The 13,386-nt window shown below is 41.0% G+C and overlaps 1 long non-coding RNA gene across 1 annotated transcript; it reads right to left on the reverse strand.

Moving 5' to 3' along the window:
- Nucleotides 1-472: 472 nt before the first annotated feature.
- Nucleotides 473-13,144, reverse strand: LOC311121773. The gene is made up of 3 exons (XR_014612349.1): nt 13,066-13,144; nt 11,973-12,209; nt 473-558 (listed from the first exon to the last, which is right to left on the reverse strand). It is a non-coding gene; the product is annotated as an uncharacterized lncRNA (long non-coding RNA).
- Nucleotides 13,145-13,386: the final 242 nt, after the last annotated feature.

A 13,386-nucleotide genomic window follows, 5' to 3' on the forward strand; every position in this document is an offset into this window, starting at 1 on the left:
CAGTGGTGAGACCTCTTAGCTCTGTGATCTTCCTGCAGTTGCTCTCTGGATGTAGAGAATGTCTCAACATGGTGTCCTGTGTGAACAACATCAGAAAAACCAGTCAGTTGGTGTGATATACATGTCAATCAAATGTATTTAATGAAGCCCTTTTTACATCAGAAGTTGTCACAAAGTGCTTTATAGAAACCCAGCCTAAAACCCCAAAGAGCAAGCAATGCAGATGTAGAAGCCATATCATCCTCCACTCACTATCACAAGGGTTAGTAACTACACAGACTCATTTAATAGAACTTTAAAACATTGGCAGTTTGTCTACTTCACTTCTTTAGTCTACTCTCTGATCACTCCAGATAGCCCAGTGAATAAAACAAATGCTGGCAATACTGGTGTCAAACCATGTAAGTGTCAGTGGCATGAAATAATATCTACCTTCTGCACCACTGTCACAATCAGGACCCAGTGACTGTAGGTTTGAACTCAGTGTGGAAGGAGAGAGGCAGGCTGGGTTTGTCCTCACTATTGATGTTACTGGCCTCAGATTTAATTCTAGTCGTACTGTAGTAACAATGAGAAACAGACACAAAGTTATTGTCCTGACAGTTCTGACACTTTCTTTATTCTCTAAAAATATATTATATTTCTTCTTAAATCATCTAATTCAGTGCTTGACTTGGACTGAAATAGGTGCCAGTACTCATTTTGGGTGCCGGTACTGTTTATATTTAGGTGCAGGAGCTCCACAATACTGTTGAGCTAACATTCTATAAGAGGAACAGGAGCTCAAGCACTAGATATTTGAGGTGCCGGTACTTAACCTATAGCAGATTTTTTCCAAATTCAGATACAGTACCAGTCAAAAGTTTTAGAACACCTATTTATCTTTATTTGTATTATTTTCTACATTGTAGATTACAAAGATTCTACAAAGCTGTCATCAAGGCAAAGGGTGGCTACTTTGAGAAATCTAAAATCTAAAATCTATTTGATTTGTTTAACACTTTTTTGGTTACTACATGATTCCATATGTGTTATTTCATAGTTTAAATGTCTTCACGATTATTCTACAATGTAGAAAATAGTAACATTTAAGAAAAACCCTTGAATGAGTAGGTGTGTCCAAACTTTTGACTGGTACAGTAAATGCATAAATGAAAAAAGCCATTTAGTACAAGGTCACTGTTTGTTTTAGGCAGCACTATGTACTATTGTCCTGAATAACCTTGTAGTCACTGTATTATTTCAATCAAAAACCAATTTTATTTTCCATTCACACCATAGTAACATTTATCGATAAATACAGAAACAACTGAATGTGACTGAATATTAGTACACGTGGTCCTCTGTAGCTCAATTGGTAGAGCATGGCGCTTGTAACGGGTAGTGGATTCGATCCCCGGGACCACCCATACGTAAAAATGTATGCGCACATGACTGTAAGTCGCTTTGGATAAAAGCGTCTGCTAATGGCATATTATATTATTATTAGAAAACGTATAATCATTACATTCAGCTTCAAAACAGTAGTGCAACCCTGAAATTGTCTCTCTGCTGCACTGAAGTCCATTGACGCTGACCGAGTGGGCGGCGCCATTTTTACCAGCTCGTTAATTTTACACAAAACCAAAAATGCAAAACAAACTCTGAAATCTAAAATAAATGGATTCTTTATGAAATCACCTTGAGGAAATTATGTACATCCATTCAGACAAACCCAAAGTATCTCGCCATGTGACTTGCAAAAATAGTTACCAGGTTTACTCAGTTTGACATAAAAATAACACATCAAACCTTTACCAAACGTGATAATACCTTAACGGATTTGTTACCTAGCATGGTATGACATGTTCTTTCGATATTAGAACGTTTAAACGTGCTATTACATACTGATATTACGTCTTTTATAAAGTATTAGTTAATGTTTGGAATATTGAGAGCTGCATAAGGATTTGGAGGATGACATACATTCCATGTATTTATTTCTGTCACTGGTGGGTGCCAGAAGGTATGCGGGCCAAGATAGCTGGGGGGCCACTGGTGCTAATCTTAGAAGGAGTACGTGATGGAATATCCTGACTAGGGTGCAACACGATACCATATAGGGTGATCCTATATGTGGCGAGGAGTGACACTCAATAATGGTTGGCAACTATTGGATGGAATTAGCTCGGAAAAGCATTATATAAACTAAGAGGTTTTCTATGTAAGTCATTCAGATGACAATAGGCTACGCCGGTACCGCTTGTCATGTGAATCTGGTACTGTAATATTAAATACTTTGAACCAACTCTCCATCTAACTGTTTAACTATTCTCTTGCATACTGAATTACTTGATGCCAGAGAAACTCGTCATAAGACATACTTATAGTAATAAAAAGAAACGGACACAAAGGTTATCTTCTTGACATTACAGTTCTGGAGATTTCTTTATACTGAAGAATGGTGCGTGCCTGCCTGGAACTTCCTGTTCCCCCACTACCACAGTGCAGCCACAGATAGAACAATGAGACAGATATTTCACTGGATGTATAATTGTGAAGCATCCGGTTGGCGTTTCCACTCACTACCAAATATGGTAGTGAGAGGAAGCCCACTGGCCGGCAGCGGGAGAAGATGGAAGGAGATGGATTTTGGCCGATATTCTGCAAATGTTCTAATCGATGAAACATCTGATCTTAATACAGTTCTGTTCCCAAAAACTAAAATCTGTTATGCACAGAGTGGACTAAGTTTTGTGGACGAATATTTTTTAAAATTACGTTATTTAGAAGGAACGCAAAGGCGAATTGAGTTATTGCACACGAGCGCTTCACAGAGGAGGTGTTCCCTAACAGAAATATGCAGATGTGTGCTAGAACACACCAATAGGATCTCGCTAGCTCGTGCTTGGCTCTGCCCACTATGACTCATCTGTTCCCATTGGAAACGACCAGCTGTGGTCTATCTTGGTTTTGTAGTCTATGATTCCGGAACCCATTTGCCAGGATCAGGTAGCCTCCCTCTTGTGGCAAGAAAAAAAAATTCCACTGTTTGCAATGTAGAAATCCTAATAAAAGCAATCAGAGTAATTACATTTAGATTCCTCTGTAATTGTCATGCCCCTTAAAAAAACATAATGTGAAAACATGCATGATATTCTAAGAATTGGTTAATGTTGGGCCGTCTTGGGTTTACGGTTTGCGCAACATTGTAGCCTAGACCAAGGCGAGGCCATTGCTGTGGTGAGAGAGAGAAGCAAGCCTGTATCTCTCACAGAAATACAATGACATTCACTTTCTATGATCTCTCTCCCTCTCTGTGCTGTTATAGACATAAGCCGGCAACTCTCTTCTCTCCAGCATTGCACTTCATCATTTATCTCCTAATAGAATAATAGCTGTGGGAAGTGTGCTGGAGGTGCTGCAGCACTCTGCAGTCTGTTCAGAAATAAATTAAATGATTCCCAATACCACACCAGGAGTAAGACTAGAATTTCACCACAGAGGATCCATAGCTAATTTAAAATGTGTGTGTAGCCAAATCACAAGGCACGCCTAACGTGTGGCAAATCTGTCAGTTAACAGCATGCAGCCAAAACAGGCCTTTCGCAAATATTTCTAATACAATCGCTGGAAAACACAGGTTGTAAAGCAAATGGATCCTGCTGAAAATAAAATACTAATGTCTGTATGTTACCAAGTTATCAACTTCCAAATAGGCCTATTGAGCGAACAGCATCGTTTAAAAAAGTAAAGCAAGAGAGAGATAAGCTTTTGGCCGGTGAGTGAGCTGCACATCATTGGGTGAGTCAGTGAAACCGGAAAGCTTTTTTAGGACTATATCTTCCTCCTCATATTGTACAATGTGTTTCTCTGCACACTTAGGGGCCTCGGCTATTGATGGATTCAAGACAAGGTCGTTTTTATTGAGCTCAGATTCTCAGTGTCAAATTAGCCTGTCATTTTGGTAATTTGTGAGATCCATTTCTGCAGTACAATTGACAACCATTGCTATAAATGCTAAAAAGCCCACCTTACTGAAGCACATATTCTTCCCATCACTCTCTCTTGGTCTCTGCCTACTCACAGGAATCCTCTCAAGATCCCTCACCCTGTACCCATCTTCCTCTACCACTCTCTTCACTGCTTCTGCTACAACACTTTCTGTACTACTGTAACCCTGGCAACCTCAATCTGCCTTTCTCTCACCTGACACCTCAGATCTCCAGCCCGTTAGCACCCCCATAACTAACACACAGAACTTTCTCCACCGATACCACACATTTCTTCATCTCATGCCCTCCTGCACACTTGTCACATCTAGGCATCTCACGCCTACACAATGCTGCAACAGGCCCATAAACGTCACCCCTAAAACACTGTAGTATTTACGGAACAAAATCGCTCACGGGATAACTGACACTTCCGACCTTGATCTTATCTGGCAGAGACTATGCATCAAAATCCAGCATGACAAATAATGTATTCTCTGTTTCCCCACGCTCTACACCGGATCTACGTCTCACCAAACGGAGGGCGTCACAGACACCTGGAATCTTCCATTTCAACTGCTCATCCTCAACACTTAAACCTATCCCTGTTATCACTCCTTTCAATGCCACCCTGTTCCGGAGAGTAATTCAAGTCACAATTCCTGTCATTACTCACGTAATCCGCAGCGCCCGCTCCCTCTGGACAGAGGAGAAACAATAAATCATCACGAGTCCACTCAGAGTTACCTTCACCAACTCAACAGTCCCCAACCTCTTCTCCACCTAACCTGACACCACATATGGATCCATTCTCTCTACAAATCTCAGTCCCACTGGGCCAGAATCATCCTTATCATCCTTGGAACGAGGCCCGAACTCTGAGTTCCTCACCGCAGGTAATTCATCCTCACTCTCGCCAGGTTCCATCTCTGAGCTACTGGAGGACGTATCCCTCTTTTTACACTAGACGATAACCTCCCTCACCACACTGCTTCCCTCTACACTCAGCTCCTTCTCAGCGGTCATCACTGCACCTGCCACCACAGTTAATTCATCCTCACTCTCGTCACGTTCACTTTCCTCCTGTAGCTCTTCTAAAAGTGCTGTGTGATCTTCCATTCCATATTCATTCAAAACATATTCCACTTTTCTCCTTTGTCCACCATCTTCTCCTTCATCAGATCTTCCAGAAGGTTTGTGCATCCCCCATTGCAATCCCCCATTCCACTTTTTTTCTTGTCCGCCATCTTACCACGTGTCTCAGCTCATCCACACCCCACTAGCTTCAGGTAGCTGCACACCAATGGAGTACCACAGTATAAATGATAATACCCATAAAACCTTGCAGTCAAACAGGGAAATTGTTTCAATCATTTTCCCAGCATTCATTTTTCTCATAGGTGATTTTAGAAACACTTAAAATAAGGGCTGTGTTTCGTGTAGGCTTATCCTGGCGTGGCGTTTTGATAACTGTGTAAATCTCTCTAGAACAAGGTGACTTTTATCAATATATTGGCCTGTATTTACCCCCACAAAAATGAAATGGTAATTAGCTGTTAATGTGGCTATCATAAAGAACTACAAATGCCATGATGATCTGGACAAAATTGCCAAATCGAGTCAAAGGTAAGGATCTCTGGGTTAACTATCTAATGTTAGCTAAATGTAATAATGAATAAATAGGCTACATTTATTTAAAATGGACAATTCTGTGAACCGTCTTGTGCAAGTTTTAAATTGACACAATACCTGTTAGCAAAGGTGTCAGCTAGAGATGACGTGCTGGAGATTGCAGTGATTTGTTGTTTTGCATGATGTCTACTTTGATGATAATTAGAGTTTTAATCGAAGAGGAAATAGAGACGAATATGTTGCTAAAAGTCACGCCAGGGTAAGCCTACACGAAACACAGCCCTTATTTTAAGTGTTTAAAATGAATAAAAAAGGAAAAATGATTGGAACCATTTAGGTTTTATGACACCATTTTTGCACACAATTAAAAAAAATATATATACTGTATTCAGACTTTACTCAGTACTTTGTTGAAGCACCTTTGGCAGTGATTACAGCCTTGAGTGTTCTTGGGTATGACGCTACAAGCTTGGCATGCCTGTATTTTGGGACTTTCTCTGCAGATCCTCTCAAGCTTGTCAGGTTAGATGGGGAGTGTCGCCACACAGCTATTTTCAGGTCTCTCTGTACTTTGCTCTGTTCATCTTTCCCCCGTTCCTGACTAGTCTTCCAGTCCCTGCCACTGAAAAACATCCCCACAGTATGATGCTGCCACCACCATGCTTCACCGTTGGGATGGTGCCTGGATTCCTCCAGAAGTGACGCTTGGCATTCAGGCCAAAGAGTTCAAACTTGGCTTCATCAGACCAGAGAATCTTGTTTCTCATGGTCTGAGAGTCCTTTAGGTGTCTTTTGGCAAACTCCCAGCGGGCAGTCATGTGCCTTTTCATGAGGAGTGGCTTCCGTCTAGCCACTCTACCATAAAGGCCTGATTGGTGGAGTGCTGCAGAGATGGTTGTCCTTCTGGAAGATTCTCCTATCGCCACAGAACTCTGGAGCTCTGTCAGAGTGACCACTGGCTTCTTGGTGACCTCCCTGACCAAGGCCCTTCTCCCCCGATTGCTTAGTTTGTCCGGGCAGCCAGCTCTAGAAAAAGTATTGGTGGTTCCACACTTCTTCCAATTAAGAATGATGGAGGCCTTTCAATCATATCCTTGGACTAAAATGATTGACACTCAGGTGCAAGCCTAACATCATGTGCAAAGGGCCTTTGGGTAACGTAGCACATATTCAATGATATCTCTTTTTCTCACGTAGGCTGTTCATTTCTGATCTTTGATACTTTTTTTTGGTTTATAAACATATCATGGTATACTACATTAACGCTATACGTATGGGCCATATTGTTACTTGGTAGCTACTAGCAACAGACCCTGTGTTGTGGATCATCTACCACTATTTTGGACGGTTAGTCTCAGGCTTCACTAACTAGCGTTACTGTTTAAGGTGGAGCTATTCTTTGCTACTTTTCAAAGAAATACTACGTGATATTCCACATATCATCTTGCTAGATAGGCCTTTTGTTTTGTTCGTGAGAAGTAATGGCCGAGAGTAGGCAGGAGATACTTTGTTTTGTTTAGCGTCGCTTAGGTTAGACTCTCCCTTTAATGGATCAGTCGTCCACCAGGCTACACTCTACGATCAGGGGGAGGTGGGAGAGGAAGCGTTGGTTGTCTCGGTTAGGGAGACATTGGAATGGGGTTCAGTGTTTTACTGTTAGGAAATATTTGTTTCAACAGATCTTTACATATTTTCCTCACTACAAAATATTCATGCTGTCCTTGTGGTTACTAAACCATGTGTAGCTCAGTTTGCAACGCCAGGGTTGTGGGTTCGATTCCCATGGGGGGGTCAGTATGAAAAAAATATATATGTATGCACTCACTAACTTTAAGTCGCTCTGGATAAGAGCGTCTGCTAAATGACTAAAATGGAAATGGAAAAATATTTTAGATTTGCCTTTTTGCTATAGCTTATTCCATGTTTACATCTTTGGTTAAATGACTTCAAATGCTAAACTTAAATTTACTGTGTGGAATGTCTGTGGAGTTTGTAAACTATCCAAGCTTAAAACAGGTTATTACTAGGCTTAAACAACTTCATTCATCTATTGTGTTCCTACAAGAAACTCACTTGTTGAAGGATGAGCTACTTAAAGTATGCAGGAGACGGCCAGGGCAAGTAATAGCATCCTGTTTCTCCTCTCATTCTCATGGTGATATGGTTTTAATTCACTAATCTGTTCCGTTTCAAGTGGATACTATTATAACTGATACAGCTGGTAGATACATTTTGATACAGGGAACTCTTTTGAATGAGCATATTAATCTGGTTAATGTTTATGGTCCTAATGATGATAATCCCAAATTCTTTGAGAATGTATTTCTATTGATAGCCTCCATTCCTGGTAAAGTCCTAATGGCAGGGGACTTTAATTGCACTCTTGATCCTCATCTAGATTGCTCCTCTGGTTTAGACACTTCCCACTCACAGAGTAGAAAGAAAGTACAGCATTTCATTAAGGATTTAAATCTATGTGAACCTTGGAGGACTCAGAGCCCGAGTAAAAGGGAGTATTCATGTTACTCGTCAACATTTAAATCATATTCTCAGGTAGACTACTTTTTAGTTTCTTGCTCATTGCTTCCCAATGTAGCAGGAAGTGGATATGATACTATTGTTTTGAATGACCATTCCCCTGTGTCATTATTCTATAGGGATACAAAACTAGTAAAAGGATCCTCTAGATGGCGTTTGCATCCCAGATGGTTACAGGACCCAGACTTCTTACATTACGTTGGAGTGCATATAGATGTTTATTTAACATTGAACACTGACCAAACGTCAGCGAGTACCAGATGGGAGGCTTTCAAAGCACATATTTGAGGGCAAATTATACGTTTTACCAGTTTCAAATCTAATAAAATCAGAAAATGAGAGACGGAGAGCAAAATGAGAGAATTGGAGAGGGAAGCTTTTTTGGATAACTCAGTAGAAGTAAACAAGGAATGATTTGGTCTTAAAGCTCAGTATGAAGAACTTCCCACCTATAAGGCTGCAAACAGCTTAACTAGGCTGAAACAGTCCTTCTATGATCAAGGTGAAAAACCTGGTAAATTGCTGGCCTGGCACATTAAGAAGTAAAATTCAGCCTTTAATGCAATTCATAATTTACAAGGACAATTATCAATGGATCCTGTAGAAATGAACCAAACATTTGCTTCCTACTACAACACACTTTACAACTCTGAATCTCCTGAGAACTGAACTAGTCAGGTCTTGATTTTCCCTCTATTTCAGAAGACACTAAATTGGATCTGGAAAAGGAATTGGATGGTGTTGAAATATCTGATGCTATTTTCGATATGAAGGGAGGTTAAGCGGAAGGTCCAGATGGGCTCCCAATAGATATTTAAGGACAAACTTCTAGGTCCACTTTTGGATATGTACAGTGCATTAAGAAAGTACTCAGACCCCTTGGTTTTTTCCACAATTTGTTACGTTACAGCCTTCTTCTGAAATGAATTAAATAAAAAAAATCCTCATCAATCTACACACAATACCTCATAATGACAAAGTGAAAACAGGTTCTTAGACATTGTTGCAAATGTATTAAAAATAAAAACAGCAGAAATACCTTGTTTACATAAGTATTCAGACCCTTTGCTATGATACTCGAAATTGAGCTCAGATGGATCCTGTTTCCATTGATCATCCTTGAGATGTTTCTAAAACTTAATTGGAGTCCAACTGTGGTAAATTCAATTGATTGGAGATGATTTGGAAAGTCACACAACTGTCTATATACAGTGGGGAGAACAAGTATTTGATACACTGCCGATTTTGCAGGTTTTCCTACTTACAAAGCATGTAGAGGTCTGTAATTTTTATCATAGGTACACTTCAACTGTGAGACACAGAATCTAAAACAAAAATCCAGAAAATCACATTGTATGATTTTTAAGTAATTAATTTGTATTTTATTATATGACATAAGTATTTGATACATCAGAAAAGCAGAACTTAATATTTGGTACAGAAACCTTTGTTTGCAATTACAGAGATCATACGTTTCCTGTAGGTCTTGACCAGGTTTGCACACACTACAGCAGGGATTTTGGCCCACTCCTACATACAGACCTTCTCCAGATCCTTCAGGTTTCGGGGCTGTCGCTGGGCAATACGGACTTTCAGCTCCCTCCAAAGATTTTCTATTGGGTTCAGGTCTGGAGACTGGCAAGGCCACTCCAGGACCTTGAGATGCTTCTTACGGAGCCACTCCTTAGTTGCCCTGGCTGTGTGTTTAGGGTCGTGGTCATGCTGGAAGAACCAGCCACGACCCATCTTCAATGCTCTTACGGAGGGAAGGAGGTTGTTGGCCAAGATCTCGCGATACATGGCCCCATCCATCCTCCCCTCAATACGGTGCAGTCGTCCTGTCCCCTTTGCAGAAAAGCATCCCCAAAGAATGATGTTTCCACCTCCATGCTTCACAGTTGGGATGGTGTTCTTGGGGTTGTACTTATCTTTCTTCTTCCTCCAAACACGGCGAGTGGAGTTTAGACCAAAAAGCTATATTTTTGTCTCATCAGACCACATGACCTTCTCCCATTCCTCCTCTGGATCATCCAAATGGTCATTGGCAAACTTCAGATGGGCCTGGACATGCGCTGGCTTGAGCAGGGGGAACTTGCGTGCGCTGCAGGATTTTAATCCATGACGGCATAGTGTGTTACTAATGGTTTTCTTTGAGACTGTGGTCCCAGCTCTCTTCAGGTCATTGACCAGGTCCTGCCGTGTAGTTCTGGGCTGATCCCTCACCTTCCTCATGATCATTGATGCCCCACGAGGTGAGATCTTGCATGGAGCCCCAGACCGAGGATGATTGACCGTCATCTTGAACTACTTCCATTTACTAATAATTGCGCCAACAGTTGTTGCCTTTCACCAAGCTGCTTGCCTATTGTCCTGTAGCCCATCCCAGCCTTGTGCAGGTTTACAATTTTATCCCTGATGACCTTACACAGCTCTCTGGTCTTGGCCATTGTGGAGAGGTTGGAGTCTTTTTGATTGAGTGTGTGGACAGGTGTCTTTTATACAGGTAACGAGTTCAAACAGGTGCAGTTAATACAGGTAATGAGTGGAGAACAGGAGGGCTTCTTAAAGAAAAACTAACAGGTCTGTGAGAGCCGGAATTCTTACTGGTAGGTAGGTGATCAAATACTTATGTCATGCAATAAAATGCAAATTAATTACTTAAAAATCATACAATGTGATTTTCTGGATTTTTGTTTTAGATTCCGTCTCTCACAGTTGAAGTGTACCTATGATACAAATTACAGACCTCTACATGCTTTGTAAGTAGGAAAACCTGCAAAATCGGCAGTGTATCAAATACTTGTTCTCCCCACTGTAGGTGACCAAGAACATGATGGTCACTCTGACAGAGCTCCAGAGTTCCTCTATGGAAATGTGAGAACCTTCCAGAAGGACAACCATCTCTTCAGCACTCCACCAATCAGGCCTTTATGGTAGAGTGGCCAGACGGAAGCCACTCCTCAGCAAAAGGCACATGACAGCCCGCTTGGAGTTTGCCAAAAGGCACCTAAAGGACTCGGACCATGAGAAACAAGATTCTCTGGTCTGATGAAACCAAGATTGAACTTCTTGGCCTGAATGACAAGCATCACGTCTGGAGGAAACCTGGCACCATCCTTATGGTGAAGCATGGTGGTGGAAGCATCATGCTGCGGTGATGATGTTCAGCGGCAGGGACTGGGAGCCTAGTCAGGATCGAGGGAAAGATGATTGGAGCAAAGTACAGAGAGATCCTTGATGAAAACCTCCTCCAGTGCGCTCAGGATCTCAAGACCGGGGCGAAGGTTCACCTTCCAACAGGACAACGACCCTAAGCACACAGCCAAGACAACGCAGAAGTGGCTTCGGGTCAAGTCTCTGAATGTCCTTGAGTGGCCCAGCCAGAGCCGGGACTTAAACCCAATCGAACATCTCTGGAGACCTGAAAATAGCTGTGCAGCAACGCACCCCATCCAACCTGACAGAGCTTGAGGATCTGCAGAGAGGAATGGGAGAAACTCCCCAAATACAGGTGTGCCAAGCTTGTAGCGTCATACACATTAAGACTTTGGCTGTAATCACTGCCAAAGGTGCTTAAACAAAGTACTGAGTAAAGGGTCTGAATACTTATGTAAATGTGATTGTTCAGTTTTGCTTTGTCATTATGGGGTATTGTGTGTAGATTGATGAGGGAAAAAAACTATTTAATCAATTTTACAATAAGGTTGTAACGTAACAAAATGTCGAAAAAGTCAAGGGGTCTGAATACTTTCCGAATGCACTGTATATAGACAGGTGTGTGCCTTTCCAAATCATGTCCAACAAACTTAGTTAGATAGAACCTGCTCTTACCATGAGAAACAGATTTCCCAATCTTCTTCTCCTCTTCTTCATCTTTATTGTTGACATTCAGCTCCGGTGTTTGACTGCAGTCTTCCAGCTTCACTGATGCCATCTTTGGATCCTGCAGTAAACTGGGCTCCACTGTCACAATCAGGACCCAGTGACTGTAGGTTTGGACTCAGTGTGGAAGGAGAGAGGCAGGCTGGGTTTTGTCCTCAGTGTTGATGTTACCGGCCTCAGACTTATCTGAATCGGCCAGTAGTAATAAAGAGAAACAGATACAAAAAGTTATTGTCTTGACAGTTCTGGCACTTTCTTTATTCTCAAAAAATATTTTCACATTTTTCTTGTTCAATTATCTAATTCAGTGCTTGAATTGGACTGAAATAGGTGCCAATACTCATTTTGGGTGCCGGTACTGTTTATATTAAGGTGCAGGAGCTCCACAATACTTTTGAGCTAATACCTAACCTATAGTAGATAAATGCATAAATGACTCAAAATCCATTTAGTACAAGGTTACAGTTTGTTTTACACAGCACTGTGTGCTAATTTCCTTCAAACTTGTCTTCACTGTATTACTTCAATCAAAACCCAATTGTATTTCCTGTTCACACCATAGCAACATTTATTGATAAAGACAGAAACAACAGAATGTGTCTGAATATTAGTACACATGTAGAAAACTGATAATCACTACATTCTGCTTCAAAACAGTAGTGCGACCGTGAAATTGTCTCTATCTGATGCACCCGCACTGTCCTCACTGAAGTCTGTTGACGCTGACCGAGAGTAGCCGCCATTTTACCAGCATGGGAATTTTACACAAAACCAATAATATGCTAAACGAACACAGAAATCTCAAATAAATTGATTATTTATGAAATTACCTTGAGAAAATGATGTACATCCACTCAGACAAACCCAAAGTCTCTAGCTATGTGACTTGTAAAATAGTTTTTATCACGTTCTTCACTTGGTTTGACACAAAAATAACACATCAAACCTTTACCAAACGTGATAATACCTTAACGAATGTGTTACCTAGCATGGTATGACATGTTCTTTCGACATTAGAAAGTTTAAACGTGCTATTACATACCTCTAGTAATAAATAGAAACGGACACAAAGGTTATCTTCTTGACTGCACAGTTCTGGCGCTTTCTTTATTGTGAAAAATGGTGCCCGCCTGCCCGGAACTTCCTGTTCCCCCACTACTAACGGTCCGTGCATTCCGAGATCAGATTACAACATTTCATTAAATTACTAAAAAAAAGTGTAAACTGTAGCAATTTATTTCCCTTTATAATTTATTAGCCTAAGCATGACCTACATCCAAATAATTTCTCTAGGGTTGGAACCGGTTCAGGGAACAGAACTGAAAAATAACGTTAAAAAGAACCGGAAACTAAAGTGTTCTAT

The sequence above is a fragment of the Coregonus lavaretus genome (genome assembly GCF_964263955.1).
Source record: "Coregonus lavaretus genome assembly, contig: HAP1_SCAFFOLD_312, whole genome shotgun sequence".
NCBI lineage: Eukaryota > Metazoa > Chordata > Actinopteri > Salmoniformes > Salmonidae > Coregonus > Coregonus lavaretus.